Raw genomic sequence first — 14,285 nt, forward strand, 5'->3', positions numbered from 1 at the left:
AGAACTTTAGAAATGGATTATTTTATAAAAATGGTATCACTTATATGTGGAATCTAAAAAACAGACAAGTGAACTTATTTACAAAACAGAAACAGACTTACAGACATAGAAAACGAACTTATGGTTAACAGTGGGAGAAGGGGATGGGAAGGGATAAACTGGGAGTCTGAGATTTACAGGGGAAAAAAAAAGAAATGGCTGACTACTCAATGACTCAGTTTCGATGGTTATTAGCCATTTCAAATGAATGTCCCAAACTGAGTTTCTGATATTTTCCTCTAAGCCAACTCCTCACACAGTCTCACTTATTCCAGTTAAAGGCAATGACATTTTTAACTATGACTCAGGCAAAACAATTATTTTTTTCCCCATTCATACCACATCAAATCCACAGCACATCCTGTCATCTCTCACTTTAAGATACATCATAATTCAGTCATTCCCACTACCCTCAGGGTTATCCTATGTGTGATGTGCATCTATGCTACCAAATATGTTCCCTAACTAGGTGATAGAGCTATATATATGTATAATTTATATTCAGAAATACACTCCCATATTAGGCTCATGCATATAAATACTGACAGTATCTATCCTATAGATAGTATATATTTATTTCTATTTTCCAAAAATATTGAGGATTTTTATGATTCTTTTCGTGCACTATCAGTGTGCCACCTAGAAAACGGTATTAGGCTGTTTTCCTTTCTTTGACCTCTTAGTACATTTAATCCCTTAATAGATTCCTTAATATAAAACTATATTAAAAGAATCAGTGGTGTTTCTCACTCTCTAACTGAATCATGGGCTTTTTATTTCAAACTTTATTTCTCTCAGCTGCAGGGGTGCTTATGCTATAACCAGAGGGTCTTGCTCTGTTTAAGCAACCCAAACTAAAAATGAGATGAGTTTATGCCCTCGGGGAGGTAGGACCTGACTCAACCAATATGGGAGGAGATTGGTGGACTAATGCCTAGTTCCTGCATTCTCTAGTGAGGTATTCTGAGACATATTATGACAGATTTCTCCACCGAGTTCCTCAGTGGGCCTGAGTTCCAGATATCCATAGAGTAATGTGTTCATTAGCACAACCTTACTGGTTTTCTCCATTCTCCATCCTAATTTCTCCTCCCCTTGTGTTTCTTGGCATCATTCTTGAAATAAACTAACTGTATCCGAGTAATTATTTAGTCTCTGCTTTTGTGGGAACTCAATTTAAGGCATACAAGTATCAATTTTTTTTATTCCATTTAAATTAATTACCATTTTCAGATTTATCCATAGTGCTAATTATGCTTTCTACTTAATAGGGAACATGTTAGGAACTGTAAATTAAGTTTTTCTATTATGATTATGTTTATTCCTATTTCTTTTAAAGTTTTTTTATTTCAATTTACATTTTATTTCTCTTGATGTTATGCTATCTGGTAGATAGTTCTCCAGAATCATGGTTTTGATTTAGGCTGGGACCCATAAAATAGGGACCAGAATCTTTACTAATAGGCAGAATTCAAAACATACAGATAGAAAAAAGACAAAACAATTGTGGGAGTGTCTCAAGTCAGGGTTTTACAAAAGACAACAAAGATTTTGTTGACAAATCACCGAACATTCTATATTAAAAGAGAATTTTATTGTTTTGTGATGGATAAAATTGTCCTGAGGGATATTTAACCTTACATGTGCTGCTGTGGAATTTCTCTTTTATATAGGTACCCTGCTATTAATGTTATAAAAACATAATCTTGTCATATTTCAGTGAAATGTCTTAATTTAGATGAATAAAAGATAAATATTCAAACATAAATTTGTTTGTTAAGTGCTGATTTATACAAATGCAGAACAAATTCACTCGTTGGGAGATGTTTTCTTTCACTTAACATGTTGTTAAATGAGACTCAATGCAGACTGACGGAGGTGTTCCAAGTCATGTTTCCTGACCACTGAAGAGAATGTAACTCTGACCTAATATAGCCTTTTTATACACTCCCTGGAAGGATAAATGCAAAGTCTCAAAGGAGACAGCAAGGGACATATATAAAGTACAGGAGCACCCAGATAAAAGAGAAATGGATATGGTTTCAGGAAATCAGGGATCTTGTTACACTAGTCGATACTACATTGAATGGAAGAGTAATGACATACAGAGAGTAGCATTGTACTAATGACAATAATAATATCTTTGTAAACCTCCATATTTTTGAAGCACCAAGCTCTAAAATCAGCTTCACAGAGCAAAAAATCTTAATTTTCTCTCCAAAAAATTTTAGCAATTTTCTGAAATATGTATATTTGGCATATTGGCAGGATGATAGCATATTAAATGTTTAGATGGGTTTTCCTCCTATTTAGAGACAGGAATCTATAGTTTTCCCTGACTTTGTATACCCCAGCCCAGCTTTAATTATCACAACATTCTTAAAGTAAAAGTTATTGTAATTCACGTAGTTTAAATAATATATTTTATATAATTTAAAGGAATGTTAAGTAAAAAAAAAACATAAACAGTAATCAAACGTTACCCTTTCAAATAGTCTGGGAACTGTTGATTCTAGTAATTTGTTGTCTTCTAAACTTCGGTTGTTAGGCTCAAGCCAGGTTCAGAAGTCATAAGTTCAAAAAGGAATCTTGGAATACAGAAATTTATTTTCTATTTGAAGTCTATTAATGTCATAGTTTAATACTGATAATTGTATCATTGGCCACAATTACTTGATACTTAAAACTATTCTTTTAACAGATGCTGAAATACAAAACAGTAGTTTAAGTTTAAAAAAGACCCTTAGTATTATTCTTAACTCTTTTCTTCTTTTTATAATGGACCTCAATTCCATTAGGAAATCCTGATGGTTATACCTTCAAAATATACTTTAACCATGGCTTACTTCCTTAGGTTTTTAGCTATCTGCTCAAATGGGTATACACACACACACACACACACACACACACACACACACACACACACATCTTTGTTATCTATTCTTCTGTTGATGGACATTTAGGTTGCTTCCATGTCTTGGCTATTGTATATAGTGCTGCTATGAACATTGGGGTGAGTGGGTCTTTTTGAATTAGAGTTTTCATTTTTCTGGATATATGCCCAGGAGTGGGGGTGCTGGATCACATTGTAACTTTGAATGACAACAAAATGGAATAGATACTTATTGAATAGGTGGAAGAAATCTATGAAACAGCTATGCTGAAAAAAACGTGTTAATGTTCTGAAATGTAAAGTTTCCTAAAGATTAATGTGAAATACTTTTATTTAAAGAAAACCTTATATATTACATATTACAACTGAGAATCCATAAACATTTTTTTAAATGTGCTCTGTATTGTCAGAAATGTATACTGAAATAAGAAGGTCCAGTCATAAGGCAATCACTTCCTCACTTACACTCATCCATTTCCTGCCCCTTAGAAGATCAGAATCCAAGCAGGCCTCTACTGGAAAACACGGGTGGGAAGACTAAGAATCAACTGTCAGTCACATTATATCTGAATACAACTTATCCCAGGTGCATTATCTCAGGGTTTGACTTCATTTCAGAGTTATATAGTCATTTATTTGTTGACTTTATGACCCCACTACAACGTAGGCTCTGTGAGGACAAGAACTTCACTTAGTTCACTACTTATTATCCAGTGCGATAATAGTAGGAGCTCAATAAATGTATGCTGAAACAATTATGGAATGGATTTGATCTCTATAGAACCTGCTGCAGTGTGAAGCATGTTTCTAAGAAGACTTCAGAAGATTCACTTCACATTCTTTTAGTCCTCTACCACCCAAATAACACTTGCAGATTTCAGTGGCTGCCTATGAGAATGGAACAACAGAGTTCATTTTCGTCATGGGCAGAATTTAAAAGAGCAGTATCTGAAGTATAAGACAAAGCAGCAAATGAGTCATTTCCAGAAATCCAGTCTCTCACAGCCAACTTCAAAACTAGTTGGTAGTTAAGGACCTGAAAATGTGATATTTTAGTTGTCAAAAGTTGGTAATATTTCAAGAATATTGTCTTGTGCCTTAGGAAGTTAAAATGAAATGGTAGAATACTCCAAACTTTTGCATGCATATAAAATATAAATACAGCCATGGAAAGAGTGATAGACTGACTTTCCATTAGTACATACTTGAAAAATCTAGTTTCAAAAGAGACAATAAAGAAACATGTAGAAACAGAAATTTCAGGTTACTGATATATTATTTGGCTCTCAAAAAATTTAAACATGAAGAAAATCAATCCCATTTTATTTGTTCTGCTTAATGCTTACTCATCATGGCAATTTAAAATTCCATGATTTTTATTCTAAGCTATCTTGTATTAAGAATATAATTAAAGAGAATGGCGATTGTACTTACTCACGGTGACAAATATTCTGTAGATTGTCCCCCTGATTATCTTCTTTCCTCAGTTATTGAGCTGCCTAACCCTCCTCACCTTCATAAACTAAGAAAAACAAATCCAGTTCTACGTTCCTGACTTTCATGATATTTTTAGTCCCAATATACAGTCTTTCTTCATTGAAAAGCATGTAAACTGTCAACTTAGGTTATATTTTAATATACTCAAATGTGAAACAATAAATTATCTATGTATGTCTATATATACGTGACTGTTAAAAAATTTCGATTCACCTAGAAGAGACACTTCTTTTTCCTCACAGATCCAAATATTAGAGTACAATCATCATTCACTGTTTTACTCCTAGACAAAAGAAAAGCACTTGGTGGCAACAGAGGAATGGAGGGTGGAAGTGGAGCCTTAAGTGTATTGTGTAGCTTCTCTGTAATGTGACTCCTTGGACTGGATTTGAACAACTATGTTTGAACGGTGGAGGGCTGGAACTCAAGCACAATGTCTGCACAGGAGGAAAGTATGAGATTAAGGACAAAGGTTTGAGAACCAATTCAAACGACTGCTCAAAAAAGAACTATTAGTTTCTGACCGTAAGCAGGGTTGCTTCAGTGCTTAGAGGACATAGCCTGGCTGTTTGGAAAAGGGTCCTTCTCCCTATGCCAGTCCAGAACTCATCAATGCTCTGGAGCTCTACGGATTGTCGGCTTGGGGAGCACAGTGGAAGCAAAGTAGTTGGCACAAACATGATTCTACAAGAGGTGACATTAGCATGCCTTCATTTAGTGTTTTTGTTTTTTAATTCTATTTTTTAAACTTCAGCTTTATTCCCTGAGGGGTGAACCACGCCTACAGGAACTGCAACACCAGTTCAACGCGTGGAGTGGAGGGAGGACGCTCCTATTCCAACTCTGTGCTCTAAAAATCCATTTAATGTATTCTCCTTGGATAGAGGACATATCAGATATTAAACTGTTAAGGACAGTTATTACACTTGATCTTAGCCAAAAGGCCAAGAAGCAATCATTCAGTATTTTTGGAGTCTATGTTTAAATAACATGGATCATGACTTTGATTCCTGCTAATGAAAAGTAACACTCTCTTGACAACTATCCCCCAAAACACACATGTAAAACCTGGGCACAACTTTATTGAGATGATAATTCTCCCCACACTGATGCATAGATTCAATGCATTCCCAGTAAAAATCACAAGTCTTTAGAACAAAATGACAAACTGATCTTAAAATTTAAATGGAAAGGCAAATAAACAAGAATAGCCAAAACAATTTCATAAAAAAAAGAAGTTTAGAGCACCTACATTACCTGATTTCAAGGTTTACTATAAAGTTGCAATAATCAAAATAGCACCTTGTTTGGATAAGCAGAGATGAATAGATCAATAGAATAGAGTCGAGATATAGACCCTCACTTTGACTAAAGTGTCTGGCAAATCAATGTAATAAAGATACTATTTTCAATAAATGATGCTGGGGAAACTAGGTACCCATTTTGAAAAAGAATAAAACATGACTTTTATCTCATCATGCACTAAACACACAGACACACATGATAGATTTAAGACCTAAAGATGACATTAACACTATCCAACTACTAAAATAAAATAGGGAAACAAAAACTTGTGACTTTGGTTAAAGATTTTTTAAACAAAAACAGTACAATTCATAAAAGAAAAAACAGTGACAAAATTTTCTTCATACAAATTGAAAACATTTGTTCTTAGGAAGATATACAAGAAAGAAAAAGGTCAGCCACACTGGGAGAAAATATCGTAAAATCTCTATCTGACAGTGGACAATGGAGCTGGAAAAATAAAACAAACATTAAAAAAATTATTATAAATTTAAAAAATACTAAAATATCATGTTAAAAAAATGGGAAGATATTTCAAATAACTCTTTATAAAAAAGACACATGAGTGAACAAGAAGCAATAGAAAAATGCAAATTCAAGCAACAATGGAAACCACTGAACACACAATGCCAGAATGGCTCAAGTTAAAGAGACTGACATTATCAAGGGTCAGCAGGAATGTGGAACAACTTTAACTCATATGTTGCTGGTAAGAATGCACAATGGTACAGTTATTTTGACAAACAATGTGGTAGTTTCTCAAAATGTTAAACATAGTTTTGCCATATGAACCCGTAATTCCACTCTGAGATTTTTACCAAGCAGAAATGGCAACATATATTCATTCAAAGACTTATATGCAAATATCCATAGTAGTGCTTTTCATAATAGCCAAAAACCAGAAGCAACTCAAACATGCACAAAGTATGGGCTATCCATATTGCCCACACTCAGCAACAAAAAAAGAATGAAATATTAATCTACAATGATATGGATAAAGCTTAAAAGTGAAAAAATCCAAATATAAAAGACTACATACTACATTTTTTCATTGATACAATATTGCAGAAGAGGAAAAGAAATTATTCTTCTATGTGTCTGATAAAAATAATCTGAGTACTAAAATATAACTCATAGATGATCATTAATTTTACTTATCACAAAGTCAATTCTATTTATCTTTAAAAATCCCTATTTTCTTTTTTATAATTCATCACTTCTGATCTCTACATTATCAGAATTCATGATTTCATTTAACTTGGTTGTATCCAATGGGTATTTTAACCCTACATTACTTTACCCCTCACATATAAACACATTCACTCTCCATTAAACCTGTCCGAAAAGTCAGTCAATTAATGAGAAATTTAAATTATAAAATTTAGCTTTCTAAAGGACACAGGAGCCAAACTCTAAGAACTCCCAATGGGCAAAGATGAATATTTTGAGCAACAAGGAAAGTAAGGTAGTAGCATATTATAACCTAAAATATAAAATAAATATATACACACATACACCTATAAATAAATAATTGAATAAATAAATACCTAGGAGAGGACAAATGTTCCTTACAGAAAAATTCTAAATTATATATATAGATACTGCCTCCCTCCAGGAGGTATAGCTTAATTCTATATCCATTCCCCTGCTGACGATAGGCTAAAACTAGCTCTAACTTTTTCCCAAAGAATAAAGTAGGGAAAGAAACAAATCTGAACTTTACAATGGAAAAACCTGACAAACACAACCTTAAAAGTCATCCCCTCTGCTGTCATATGGATATCATGTATTCTTGGTATGATGTGATAAAAAAAAAAGGCACTTTTCTTCTATAGTACTGTTTTTCAAAATTCAGTCTAAGTATCAGAAAAACATCAACCAAACTCATACGTGAGGACATCCTATGAGATACCTAGCTGGTACTCCTCAAAATTGTTAAGATAAGACAAAACAAGGAAATACTGAGAAACAGTTACAGACTAAAGGAGACTGAAAAAATACAGACTAAGTGCAATATAGTACCTTAGATTGAATACTACAACAAAAAGAGAACATTTTTGGTGAAATATGAACAACATCAGGAGTTTAGTTGACCATTTGAGGTCAAAAAAGACTATGTTCTGACTTCCTTATGTCACTTCTTATATCATAAACTTTTCATGGTCATTTTCATGGTCTATTTAAGTGTCATGTTTTTGCATTTTTGTGCTTTTCATTGGTGATGTTGATATTTGAAATGGCCCCCAAGCATGGTACTAAAGTGCTGTGTACTGTCCCTCAGCACAAGAAGGTTTTAATGTGCCTTGGGGAGAAAATAGGTATGTTAGATAAGCTTCACTTGGGCATGAGTTGTAGTGCTATTGGCCATGAGTTCCATGTTAATTAATCAACAATACATATTTAATAAGATGTGTTCAAACAGAAGTACCTATAAAATGAGTTTCTATATTAATCTATTGACCAAACTGTTGTTACCAGAGGCTCACAGGACTCTAACCCTATATTTCCCCTAGTCGCAATGGCACAGCATTTGCTAATTCAGTGTTTATGACAAGTTTGTAGAACATAACTACCACAAATAATGAGAACCTACTATATAGACCATGGATGTGATTATCTAGGTTATTACCATTAAACAGTAACAGTCTTGGTTTACAAGTATAATGGTTACACATGTATAAAATGGGTTTTTTTTGTTTGTTTGTTTGTTTTAAGTGGATATTTAATGCCTTAGCTGTAATCATTTTACAATCTACAAATGTATTAAATCAACATATTGTATACCTTAAACATACACAATGTTATATGTCAATTATATCTCAATAAATCTGGAAAAATAAATATTGGGACAAAAAATGTAATCTTGGTAGTTGTGCAAGAAATAAAAATCTCAACAGAACTGAGTTGCTCAAATCTTGTACATTTCCAAGAAGGGTTTGTTTTCATGACTGTCCTTGGTCAACTCATGGGAATTGAAGTCTTGGGATGTTCCAGCTGATAAGAGTGTTTTGCATACCACAGGCCTTGAACTATCTAGACCGATTTGTCTAGCTAGTTTGTGCAAACAATGTGACTTGTCATGAACACTTGCTTTCCTTTTTGGATCTGGAGCTTCAGTGATCATGATCAGTCATGTAAGTATCATGTGTCTACAGGGCCATGCTCAATAAAACCCCTGGATTTCTAGACTTAAGTGAGTTTCCTTGGCAAACAACACTTGACACATGTTAAAATGTATTGATGGAATAATTAAAAGTGTCCTGTGCAATTCTACTTGGAGAGGAAACTTATGCTTGGTTTCTTCCAGACATTGCTCCCTGCACTTTCTACCTTTGCTGATTTTGCTTTGTATCCTTTCACTGTAGTAAGTCAGAATTATGAGTATAATGACTTCTGAGTCCTGTGAGTCATTTTATCAAATTACCAAACTTTGGGATGATCCTGGAGACCCTTACCACAGTAGGTTTTAATATAACAAATGAATGAAGGCATCAAAGAATGAAGAAAATAGTGAAATCACCCAATTACTGAAGAGAAAAAAGTAATCAACCAAACGTATTTATTTATACCACTTTACACATTAAATATCAAATGCAATGTATATGATAAATGCTTAAAACCACAGATATGGAGAAAGATACAATACTTTATATTTCTCTAAATTTTTATATTATAAATAAGTGATGTAGGTCATTTTCATGAAAACATAAAAGTATTAAAATTAAACTTTTCTGAAGAAATCAGTCAGAATTCATATTAACAAATGATACTATACATAACAAGATAAAACAATAAATCTAGAAGTCTCATCTATACATACTCAATCTACTTCCCTTGATATTGAGAAAATACCACAGGAGAAGCCCAAGTCCTCCACAGCTCCTTGGCTAATATCAAGCTCCAGCTGTTAAGAACATATAAGAGTTCCTAGAGCCTTAGTCTTGGTCCACCCAAGGTCCCCAGGAGCAGGAAATGATAATGGAGTCCTTTCCTTTGATCCCAGGATACCATTAGGATGAAACTCCCCAGGCCTAGATATGTTTTCAGTTCCTTGGATCTGACATTCGTATGAGTCTATACCTCCTCGATGAGGCAACTCTCTGCTGCTGATTTTCCTTTTAAACAATTTTACTGTGTATCTAGAGCTAAAGTTAACTAGGCCAAAAATCTCTCCTACTACCTCAAAATTTTCCCCAAATATCTGTCCTTCATCCTTGACTCCAATGAAACATAAATTTTTCCTCTCCTCAGAGAATAAAAGCTTTCCCCCTAATACTTGTTTTCTAAGAGCATACAAAGGATGAAGACTGCAAGTAAACACAACCTTCTCTATCCTGCCTACAGTCATTTAAACCTTTCATATTGTATTCCAGCCCAAATCCTGATGACTTTTTGAGTCACACTGCTTGACCAATTATTCTGATATCTATGGGCCTTCTTTACGGCCTTAGTGAAATTCTGGTGTGCTCACCCACATTCAGATAGAGCACTGGAACTGAGCTCTGACCCTTTATCTATTCAGCTTCAATATCTTCCACCTTCACCCACCTTCAAGGACACAGTTGACAATTCCATAACCACACCAGAGCTTTGTCATTATCAGATGCTTTCCACCTTATCTGCATTCAGCATTTTGCTTCCTTTCTTTCCCTTTGAATTCTAAAACATGCATTAGTCAAGTACACACACACAAAGTGATAACCCATCCATTCACTTTTTATGTCACTGTCCGTTCCTTCTTTTCTTCATTTCCTTCCTCTCAGAGCATCTCCCTAAGGCATATTTTTAACCACTTTACAACCAGAGCTCATAACAGTCTTGTCCTTTTATTGAATGCTCTCTGATAAGAAACTGTTAAATCTAAGAGTCATATTCACTATTTTTGAGTGCTCCTATAAAATTTGATGCCACAATCATGTATAACTTTGTATTTCAATTGTCTATTTATTATTTGATTTTCCTACCTATTATCAACAACATATATTTGGGCATTAAAGACATACATGTCTGTAGGGTCCATTTCTAGAGCTTGAAAGTCTTTTAGAGTTTGTTCTGTAAGACTGATTATGACTAACGCATTATAATTTTAATTTATGATACTCGTCCTCACAACTCTGTACAGCTTAAATTCAAAGTCACAATCAAGGATAAAAAAGTTAATTTTAGATTAAAAAATTAATATCAAGAATTATTTAACATATAGGTCAGTTCAGCTCTGCAGGGTTGATCAAATCAAATGTGCCATTTATTTGATAAGTGCTTAACATGAAGGAAAAAGTAGAATTTCCAACTAGATCACTGCCAATTCATGTTCAGATGAATAAATGCATAGTAATTTTCTCCAAATCACAAGTATTCCACACATCATTTTTAACTGAAAGTGTAATTTTAAATTTTTTTTAATATTTAAAATGTGGCCTTATACTTTCTAAACATACTGTGATCATTCTGGGTAAGATTAATTTAAGATATTCTTATAAGTGAGGTTTTCTTTTTTTTTCAATAAACAATTGACCCATACATATGAGACTGTCTACATTGCAAAGTAGTTATCTAAACAGAACAGCTGTTAAACACATTAGAAGAACTTATCTTATTATCAGTCCATGGATGGCAAGTTAGGTAGTCATGTCAATTCCCTGGGGCAGAAGGACTAAACTAGACTTTTTCATTAAAGGCAGAAGAAATGTTTATTTTAAATTTTAGATATTTCAAATAAAATACTGGACAGTCCATTTCTCTTGATGAAACTACTTTTGAGATTATTATTATGAATTAGATATTGAATTTCACATGTAGCCAAATTTGTATAGTATTCCTAGAACATTCAGATCCAATAGAAAAAAAGCTGGAAAGGAAACATAGTTTAAACCACTATTGGAATAATTTTTAAATAAGGAAGATCAATTGAAGCATCATCATCATGAAATTAAAATTATCATGAGAAGTATAAAACAATTCAGTTATACATATTTTAATTTACCAACAGAAAAAATCTGCATGTGATATTGAACACGCATAGTGCAAAAACTATTTTTTGTAAGCTGAAATGTTATTCAGGAATGAGGTAAGAAATACTCTAGAATAATATTCATAAAGTAATGCCATAAAAGGTGCAATTTTTTAAATGAGATATTTCAAATATTTTAAGAATCATAGAAGCATCAGTAGTTTGTTTAATAAGATACTGGCACTAACACATTTAAATCAAATTGAATATTATATAATTATGAAATAATTGATATATTTAATATACTTAAGAATACACTTATTTGTTTGATTTGTACTAATGATAAATTAATTATTCAAACTGAGAGGCAGAAGTGTTTAAGAGAAAAATTTAAAAATAAGAAAAAAGTAATAAAAAATAAATAGTCCTGGAAATAATTCAACGATCATAATTTTTATTCTCTTTTAAAAGAAAAATAATTACCTACTGAAACAATTTTATGGATTTAGTTATAAGATAAAAAGTTAATGTATTACTTATTATTCAATATCATCTAAAGGCTGTCATCTAAATAGTGATTGCAGAATTTTATTTCTGCCAGTGATAAATGTGGCAGGAAGAGAACAGGTTAGCTTTACCATTCCAGCAGTTAGAAAACTATCTCTGTCTTGATATACCATAAAATTTTATTTAAAAGCTATTGAGATGAAATAAATATGGAATCTCATAATGTCACTTTTATATTCCCTTTTCCAGAGCATATCTTCACTTTAAAATATATATTCTTACACTTTACAGGCAGTACTTAGCATCCTAATGTAAAATCCACTTCCTACTTTTACTCCATGAATAATTCTGGTGTGGAAAGTTATCTCAGTAAATCTCTCACATATCCCAAGTAAGAAACACTTCCATTTATATCTTCTCATCAGAGGGAGATAATTAGTTAACATCAAATACTCCTTTCAAAATTTCTAAAGCTAAAACATGGTCTTCTATTTTTCTTCCTGCCATCTTTAAAACACTGAAATGTTATAATGGCTTCAGCAGCAAATATTATTCAATGTATACATTTATTCTGATATCAATTTAAAGCTATACAAAAAGGAACTCAAATAACTAAGCTTTTTTTCTACTTTATCTGAAACATGAGATATTAATGACTCCCAAGTGTAAAAGGAGTGAAAGTAAAGGAATTTGGGTAGCAGAGCCTCAGATTAAAAATAGAAGAAACTAAAGCTGTGCTAACAATTTCAAAAGTTGTTTTTCTATTTAGAACTATGTTTTTAGGAATGAAATTTTAACTACTATAAAACCGCCCTTCCAAAATAAACAGAAAGAAACTTGGGGGAAAATACATGAATCAGCTTTTCTTACACACTAGGCCACAGACAGCAGAGGATCCACGTGAGAAGCAAATAAACCAGGTGAATCCGCCGAGTTCCTAGCATTCTGCCAGGAGACAATTTAACCGCTGTAGTGGAGAAAGGGAACACAGACAGAGAATCAGATTTTGCCACATCGAGGAGACACAGATCAGAGTTCAGAGATACCAAGGTTTCTAGAATTTGCAAGAGAACTGTAGAAGGAGCTTGGGAGAGAAAGAGCTCCAGAAAGAGCTTCAGATCAAGGACTAACCATGAATCTATAGTTGAAAAACAATCTGCATTTTAAATTCCACAAGACTGGGCAAATAACAAGTGCTAAGGAAAGAAACATTACAGTGGTCTTACAACCTAAGCAATTTCCAGATCTCACAAAATGCTAGAAATCTTTTGAGTACCCATTAGCCAGAAAGAAGTGACATTACTGAATACAAAGGGATTTGCCTAGAGACTTAAGAAGGGCTACACACTGGAAGTAGAGCTACTTAGCCTGAGAGTAAGGGCAACTCTAGGTCCTAAGAAAACTAAAAATTATCCATAAAAGTTCAAGTTGATTTGGATAATATCAGTCTAACATATGGATAACTGTATTGCCAAAGGAGAATGGGTAAGAGTCTGAAGAAAGATTTTAAGAAATCACATTTGATAAAAAGTACAACCTAACAATACAAGAAGCTCAATAAAGCCCAAAGAGGATAAACACAAAGAAAATCACATAAAGACACATCAAAGCAAAGTCTCTATAAAATAAGATTAAAAAAAACATTGTAAACTAATTATACTTCAATAAAAATATATTTAAAATAAACATAAAATTTTAAAATTTTAAATTAAAAAAATTTTTAAAAAGACATTTGGAAAAACTTCCATAATACACTTTCCATGTAGGGGAATAAAGTTAAGACCTATCACAGAGGGACGAGACTTCTGGAATGGCAACTGAAGAGCTCAGCCGATCCTATTCCTAGTAAAATAACAATTTAACCGGTGAAAATTATTTTTTAAGGTTATTTAAAATCTTTGGAAAATTTCCTAAGGCCAAACAGAAAATGGAAAAACATTTCTTCAAATGTCTACCAAATTGGAGCATGAATAGTGAGCATCCATGGTATCTAAGCCATTCTCTGCTCCCTTACCACTTCCTGCAGATCTGTTCTGGAAGCCCTAACCTGGATGTTGTACACCAGGCAGGTGTGGCCAACTAAAAGAGGGCCTC

The 14,285-nt window shown here is 33.2% G+C and overlaps 1 protein-coding gene and 1 non-coding gene across 2 annotated transcripts in view; both read right to left on the reverse strand.

The window, feature by feature from the left end:
* The window catches only part of PCDH15 (protocadherin related 15), a 1,335,438-nt gene that overhangs the window by 1,221,911 nt on the left and 99,242 nt on the right, over nucleotides 1-14,285 (reverse strand). The window lies entirely within an intron of this gene.
* LOC116667390 lies at nucleotides 5,195-5,385 on the reverse strand. Its single transcript, XR_004324278.1, has one exon. It is a non-coding gene; the product is annotated as a U2 spliceosomal RNA (small nuclear RNA).

The sequence above is a fragment of the Camelus ferus genome, chromosome 11 (genome assembly GCF_009834535.1).
Source record: "Camelus ferus isolate YT-003-E chromosome 11, BCGSAC_Cfer_1.0, whole genome shotgun sequence".
NCBI classification, from domain to species: domain Eukaryota; kingdom Metazoa; phylum Chordata; class Mammalia; order Artiodactyla; family Camelidae; genus Camelus; species Camelus ferus.